Source organism: Mauremys mutica, chromosome 6 (assembly GCF_020497125.1).
Source record: "Mauremys mutica isolate MM-2020 ecotype Southern chromosome 6, ASM2049712v1, whole genome shotgun sequence".
Taxonomy (NCBI): Eukaryota; Metazoa; Chordata; order Testudines; family Geoemydidae; genus Mauremys; species Mauremys mutica.
In genome coordinates, this window is record NC_059077.1 from 60,820,945 (window position 1) to 60,828,757 (window position 7,813).

Below are 7,813 nucleotides of genomic sequence, written 5' to 3' on the forward strand. Positions count from 1 at the left end.
GGACAGAGGCAAGAACAGATGTCTTCCTCATAATGCTCTCTGTATCTGCTGGTATCTAAAAAGCACACAGTGAAGTTGTAGCTAAACTAGCAAAAAGGTGAAAAGAGCTGTAACATACATCATTTCAGAGTTTCTAAGTGTCTTGCTCTGAGTTATCACTTCATTTCCTGATGAAAGGCCCCCCTTCCCAGACATCCTTGACAGACACACAATGATCTGCAATCTAATTTTTCAGTTCTTACAATTCCTCTATAAGACCTATTTTGCAGAATTCAAAAAAAAAAAAGCCTAATTTTGCTTTTTCCCAAAGGTAAACGTCAAGAAAGTTCCATTAATTTTAATGGATAATTTAGCAGTCTCAAGGTCTTTTACTGGCACTCAAGATTTGTCATTCTTTGGAGTTAAGACATATGAAAGTGAAAGTTCTGTTTCCATTGTAGGGAAGATGAGTTCTACAATTTACACAGGGAAGGGAGGAATATAAATCCAGGACATTCCTTTCAAAAACTGTATATGCTAGAATAATTGCAGAATGTCACCATTTTGTTTACCGCTCATTTTCTTTCTTCAGCTCCCAAACAATAAATCAGTATTTCTAACAAGCTTACAAACTTGGCTAACTTTTAGCTCTCAGACCTACCTCCAACTCTCCCACATTTCAGCTTTAAACCAGTTTTATCTCAATTCGGCAATGAAGGAATTTGCAATGTGTTTCAATGAGACATTAAAAATTTCACTTGTAAGTTTTTTAAATCTCATTCAAATATACTGTGACCATTTGTCAGCCCTGCACTCTCCAGATATCTGAATTTAACCACTTGAAAGGTGGTTATAAGTGCCTTAAACAGACTGTGACAAACAGAGAATTTACTTACAAATTACAATTCTTACTTTTGTGAAGTCACATCAGCCACGCCATCAGGGGTTTGTTCACCTGCACATCTACCAACATGATATATGCCATCATGTGCCAGCAATGCCCCTCTGCCATATACATGGCCAAACCGGACAGTCTCTATGCAAAAGAATAAATGGACACAAATCTGACATCAGGAATCATAACATTCAAAAACCAATGGGAGAACACTTCAACCTCTCTAACCACTCAGTGACAGACTTGAAGGTGGCAATTTTACAACAAAAAAACTTCAAAAACAGACTCCAAAGAGATACTGATGAACTTGAATTAATATGCAAATTAACTTAGGTTTGAACAGAGACTGGGAATGGTTGGGCCATTACACTAATTAAATCTATTTCCCCATGTTAAGTATCCTCACACCTTCTATGCGTCATCTCGATTATCACTTCAAAATTTTTTTTTTCTCCTGCTGATGATAGCTCATCTCAATTGATTGGCCTCTTACATTGGTATGACTACTTCCATCTTTTCATGTTCTCTGTATGTATAAATATCTTCTTGCTGTATGTTCCAGTCTATGCATCCGATGAAGTGGGCTGTAGCCCATGAAAGCTCATGATCAAATAAATTTGTTAGTCTCTAAGGCCTGGTCTACACGGGGGGGGGGGGGGTGTCGATCTAAGGTACGCAACTTCAGCTACATGAATAGCGTAGCTGAAGTCGAAGTACCTTAGCTCGAATTACTTACCTGTCCTCACGGCGCGGGATCGACGTCCGCGGCTCTCCCGTCGACTCTGCTACCGCCACTCGCTCCGGTGGAGTTCCGGAGTCGACGGGAGCGCATTCGGGGTTCGATATATCGCGTCTAGATGAGACGCGATATATCGAACTCCGAGAAATTGATTGCTACCCGCCGATCCGGCGGGTAGTGAAGACGTACCCTAAGGTGCCACAAGTACTCCTACTCTGTGTTTGAAACTCATGTCAGGCCTGACATGCTCACTATACCTAGCACACTGATATATACCCCAAAGGTGGCATATAATATATTACTAGAAAACTAGTGATTCGCTGGTCATTAATATTCTTGCATGATGTATGTATGCTGTGTGTACAAAGAATTATCGATATATGTTAGAATTATGTCCTTAATATGGGTTTGGTAAGCAATGTGTAAACCCAATCTGCCTTAGACAATGGAATGTGTATTTGTTTGTCTGACCAACTTGGTAGTCAGGCAGAGAAAATTAAGGCACATTTACATAAGAGGTAAACAAAGCTATCAACCTACTGAGGGGGAAGATAGCCTCTTAACTATAAAGACTGGGGGTAAATCTCAAATGATAAGTAATTGAATCAACTGAGTATATACAATAGTACTGTATTATAAAAGTGTATCAAATAGGGGCTTTTATTAAAGCTAATGACACAATGGTCATTAATATAATTTGAAAGGTATGTATTAACACTAGCTAAGGAATTGTGGCTAATCACTAATATTATGCTTTAAAGTCTGTGACCAAACAAAGGGAGAGAAACAGTTCTCTCCAGACAAGAGGGAAGGCAGATATCTACTTTTCTTTCAATCAGGGGTGAAAGTAACTTACAGGACTTACCGCTACTGCCGGAGTCCTGAGGGTGGCGTGGCCCCATCCGGAAGGGACAGGGCCTCTCAAGATTTAAAGGCCCTGGGGCATCGGCTGTGGCTGGGAGCCCCAGGGCCTTTAAATCAACCAGGGGCTCCCAGCTGAAGAGGTGGCTGGGAGCCCCCCCCCGGGCTCAGGGGCAAATTAAAGGGCCTGGGGTTCCTGCTGCCGGGGGAACCCTGAGATTTGCAGGGCTGGGGCAGGGATTTAAAGGGCCAAGAGCTCCTGCCGCTGAGGGGAGCCCCGAGCCCTTTAAATCCTGCCCCAGCCCGGCCACCAGAGCCACAGCCGGGATTCAAAGGGCTCTGGGCTGCCCACAGCCGCGGGGAGCTTTGAGCCCTTTAAGTCCCGGCCCCTGCCTGGCCGCCGGAGCCGCAGCCGGGATTCAAAGGGCTCTGGGCTGCCCGCAGCCGCAGGATGCTCTGAGCCCTTTCAATCCCCGCCGTGGAAGCCAGTGCGGTCCAGCATGGCGTACTGGCTCTTGCCGGTATGCCGTACCGGACCAGACCGGCTTACTTTCATCTCTGCTCCCAATGAAAATAAGTAAAGTGTGACCACAAACAACGGAAACTCCATTTACATATGAATCAACAGGGGGATGGGCATTCCACAGCAGAGGAAGAACGGCATGAGATCATCCTGCATCTGGGGACCAAAACAGTGAGCTTGCTAAAATATAAGATGAGAGAAGTAGCCATCTTAGCATCCATCACTGGACAGACACAAGGGGCCAGAGCTCTTGCAAGCTGAGAAAGATTGGTCTTTTGGGGGCGGAAGTCTCTGGGAACTGAATGTGGGTGAGAAACATGCTTAGGCAAAGATCTTTCACCTAAGTAAACAAGGGAAACCAGAACCTTGTACTTCTGTACTTCTCTCTGACTGAGAGAGAGAATCAGCCATGGCTGCAAAGAAAAAGATCAGTACAAAATCTACCTTGAACAAGGTTGTAGCTTGTTAAGTCTTAGCCGCTAGAAAGCGTGTTTTACTTTTATTTGCTGGTAACCATTTTGTCTTTGTCCTTTGTACTAGAACTCACTGAAAATCTCTCTCTTTTTGTTAATAAACTTGTTTTACTGTTAATCTAAACCAAGCCAATGCTGTGTTTGGACTGAAATTATTGTTAACTCCAGTTAAAGTAGTAAGCTGCACTTTTGTCTCGTTAAAGAAGCAATAAACCTTATTACTTCTCTGAGTATTCCAGAAGAGGGCTGTACACTCCAGGGCTGAGGGTTTTGGGGAAATTTAGGACAAGGAGTTTATTGGGGTTGCCCTGCATATAGTAATTACAGCAGGTGAAGACCAGGGTGGGGCTGTTGTGTTGCTGGCAGGCTGCTGGGGTCAGAGTGCTGAACCAGGGTTGCACAGCACACAGATGCTCAGGAAACTGCATGCTTGTCTGTGGGCTGTTGGTGTCTGGGCTGTGAGCCACCGCAGCAGAGCACTGAAGGCACCCAGGGTTAAAAGGCAGGAAGTAACACAACTTTTCACTGGTCTGAATTGCACCCCAAAACGTGTCAGCATAATATTTAAAATCAGCTGGATTGATTTACTCAGACTGGCACAGTAAATTACATGTCTCATCACCAGCACATGCCTTTGGGGGATTCACCCTTAGGAAAGACAGGCAGTATTTCCACCTTCTCTCCCTCAGGGTTTCTGTTTAGGAAAGCATCTCAAAATTGTGGCTGTCAAAAAAGCCCCAGTGGCAGAGATGTCTAAGATACATTAAAATAGCATATACCCTGTCCTCCCTGGCTGTGAACTATTTGTTTTTAAGTCTGTGTTTTACACTTCTAGGCCTCCCAATGAGGTGAAAGTAGTGGCTGCTTTCTGTCACTGTAAACTCTCCACCTCAAAAGTCTTTCTGTCAGTAGGGGTGTCAGGAGTCTACCCTCACTTGAAACTGGGCGGTTTCAAAGTGAGGACCCGCATGTCTTCCCCCCACCCCAAAATCCTAGGGTAGGTCTCCCCTTCGGCTGCCACCACCCGGTCAATTCCGTGGGCCGGGACACCCCTGTTTCCCCCCTTGGGAACACAGATCAATTCACAGAGGAGGAACCTTCCCCCTCCCCCCTCTCTCCAGCTTGCTCTGAAGACAGAGATGCCTGGATTCAAACGCCTTGAATCTCTACACACAGGGAAGCAGCCCACTTCCCCCTCCCCTTCCCCTGAATTTTCCCAAGGGAAGGAATTAACCAAGTCCAAAGAAAAGAAAAGAATTTATTAAAGAATAAAAAGAAAAATACAGAATCTCTATGAATCCAAGCTGGACACTCATAGGGTATAACCTTATCAATCTCTGGAGAGAATCCCCTCTCCCCCTTTTCTCAGTAAAAGCAATATCAGCAAACAGGAATAAAGCATTTCCTTTAGCAAACACACAATTGCAAATATAGAAATCAAATCATAAGACTAATTCACCTTTCTAATTAATACTCACTATTAATTAGTAGAAACTACTCCAGGAGAACTTGGGGACATGACTGTCCTCTGTTAAATCCAAAAACAGTTCTCACACAGACAAAGGCTTCCCTCCACAGAGATTTGAAAAAATCTTATCTCTGATTGGTCCTCTGGTCAGGTGGTCACCAGGTACTACATGTTAACCCTTTACAGGTAAAACAGACCTTAACCCTTAACTATCTGTTTATGACAAGGGGCCTTGCCAGAATCCACACCAACTCCCTGGCAGTGAACCTGGGACAGTCATTTTGTATCTATAAAAATAATATTAAATCATACTAGACTACAATTAATAGTCTTAAATAGAAATGTAAATTTCCTTCCCCAATCCCTCCAGATCAAAATAATTAATTTATTATAAATTATTATTTAAATAATCTTAATCCGATTAGATAATTTTAATCTAGTTGGAAAGCTAGTCATCTCAGCCTCTATCATACAGAGTATAAACAATTTAATCAAGTGCTTCCTTTTACCCACTATCATCATCTACATCTTTCTCAGGTTTTGCTTCATCCAATTATTCTTTATTCAGCCACTGTATAGAATCATAGAACATTAGAGTTGAAAGAGACGTCAGGAGGTCATCTATTCCAATCCCGTGCTCAAAGCAGGACCAACACCAACTAAAGCATCCCAGCCAGGGCTTTGTCAAGCCGGGCCTTAAAAACCCCCAAGAATGGAGATTACACCACCTCCCTAGGTAACCCATTCCAGTGCTTCACCACCCTCCTAGTGAAAAAGTTTTTCCTAATATCCAACCTAGACCTCCCCACTGCAACTTGAGACCACTGCTTCTTGTTCTGTCATCTGCCACCACTGAGAACAGCCTAGCTCCACCCTCTTTGGAACCCCCATTCAGGTAGTTGAAGGCTGATATCAAATTCTCCCTCACTCTTCTCTTCTGCAGACTAAATAATTCCAGTTCCCTCAAGCCTCTCCTCGTAAATCATTTTCTCCAGCCACCTAATCACTTTTGTTGCCCTCCGCTGGACTCTCTCCAATTTCTCCACATCCCTTCTGTAATGGGGGCACCAAAACTGACACAATACTCCAGATGTGGCCTCACCAGTACCGAATAGAGGGGAATAATCACTTCCCTTGATCTGCTGGCAATGCTCCTACTAATATAGCCCAATATGCCATTGGCCTTCTTGGCAACAAGGGCACACTGCTGACTCATATCCAGCTTCTTGTCCACTGTAATCCCCAAGTCCTTTTTTGCAGAACTGCTGCTTAGCCAGTCGGTCCCCAGCCTGTAGCAGTGCATGGGATTCTTCCTTTCTAAGTGCAGGACTCAGCACTTGTCCTTGTTGAACCTCATCAGATTTCTTTTGGCCCAATCCTCCAATTTGTCTAGGTCACTCAGGACCCTATTCCTACCCTCCAGTGTATCTACCTCTCCCCTCATCTTAGTGTCATCTGCGAACTTGCTGATGGTACAATTCATCCCATCATCCAGCTCATTAATAAAGATGTTGAACAAAACTGGCCCCAGGACTGACCCCTGGGGCACTACACTGGAACCGGCTGCCAACTAGACATTGAACTGTTGATCATTACTCACTGAGCCCGACAATCTAGCCAACTTTCTATCCACCTTATAGTTCATTCATCCAATCCATACTTCTTTAACTTGCTGGCTGGCAAGAATACTGTGGGAGATAGAGACAAAGAGTCCTGTGGCACCTTATAGACTAACAGACGTATTGGAGCATAAACTTTCGTGGGAAGAAAGGGTTGAGCCTTTTAGAACTCTGGAGGCAAAGGAGCAGTTCCCCATGCTGTCCCACTATAACACTGGTGGGCAACCTGCGGCCCATCAGAGTAATCCGTTGGCGGGCCACGAGACAGTTTGTTTACACTGACAGTCCGCAAGCATGGCCACCTTCAGCTCCCAGTGGCCACGGTTTGCTGTTTCCGGCCAATGGGAGCTGTGAGAAGCGGTGTGGGTGGCTGTGCCTGCGGATGGTCAATATGAACAAAATGTCTCACGGTCCGCCAGCAGATTACCCTGAGGGGCCACAGGTTGCCCACCACTGCTCTAGAACCAATCTGCGATGAACGATCAAAGCCATTTTGGATTATTTCCATTAAACTCTGGTACATCCCTATGTTATTGGAGAGCAGCATTCTACAAAGCACTGAAAGGAATACTATGGAGAGATCCAATAATGTGAGTATAGTTGTATGCTCCTTGGCCATAAAGGAGATAATCCACTAGCATGAGCAAGACAGTCTGTATGCTATATGCTACCTGAAATTTGCCTGAGAGGGGTCTATGACTGGGTTCCTGGATGGGTGACACTGAGAATGCCATACTCAGAGCAGACTTCAAGAAATATGGCAGACAATCCCCCAAAACTGGTGGTTTATTCTATAATTAGATTCACCAAGCCCATAACAAAAGAGCTTCTGCAGTACCACAATGGCTAATCAGAAACCAAACACAGTCCTTTTTAGGCATTCTAGCCCTTGGCTCCCATCCAGATAAATAGGTCTAAGAGGGGTTATTGAAAACCTAATTCACCATACATGATGTTCTACCAATCTCAAAGGATGAGACACTTACCCATATATCAGTATGTATTTCAGATCTTACCCAAATACCACGCTGTCAGCCAATCCTTAGTAAACTAACTAAAGATTTATTAATAAAAGGGGAGAGTTATAAATGGTTATTGATAACATACAACTATACAAAGTATTGTAAAGTCCTTATATCAGATTTGTAACAATGATGGAATAGACTGCTGGCTTCTAAAGTCTCTCTGGTAACTTCCAAAAGATTGGAAGGTCCTCAGCCCAGAGTTTGAGATGCTCCTTTTAGTTGTAAATCCAC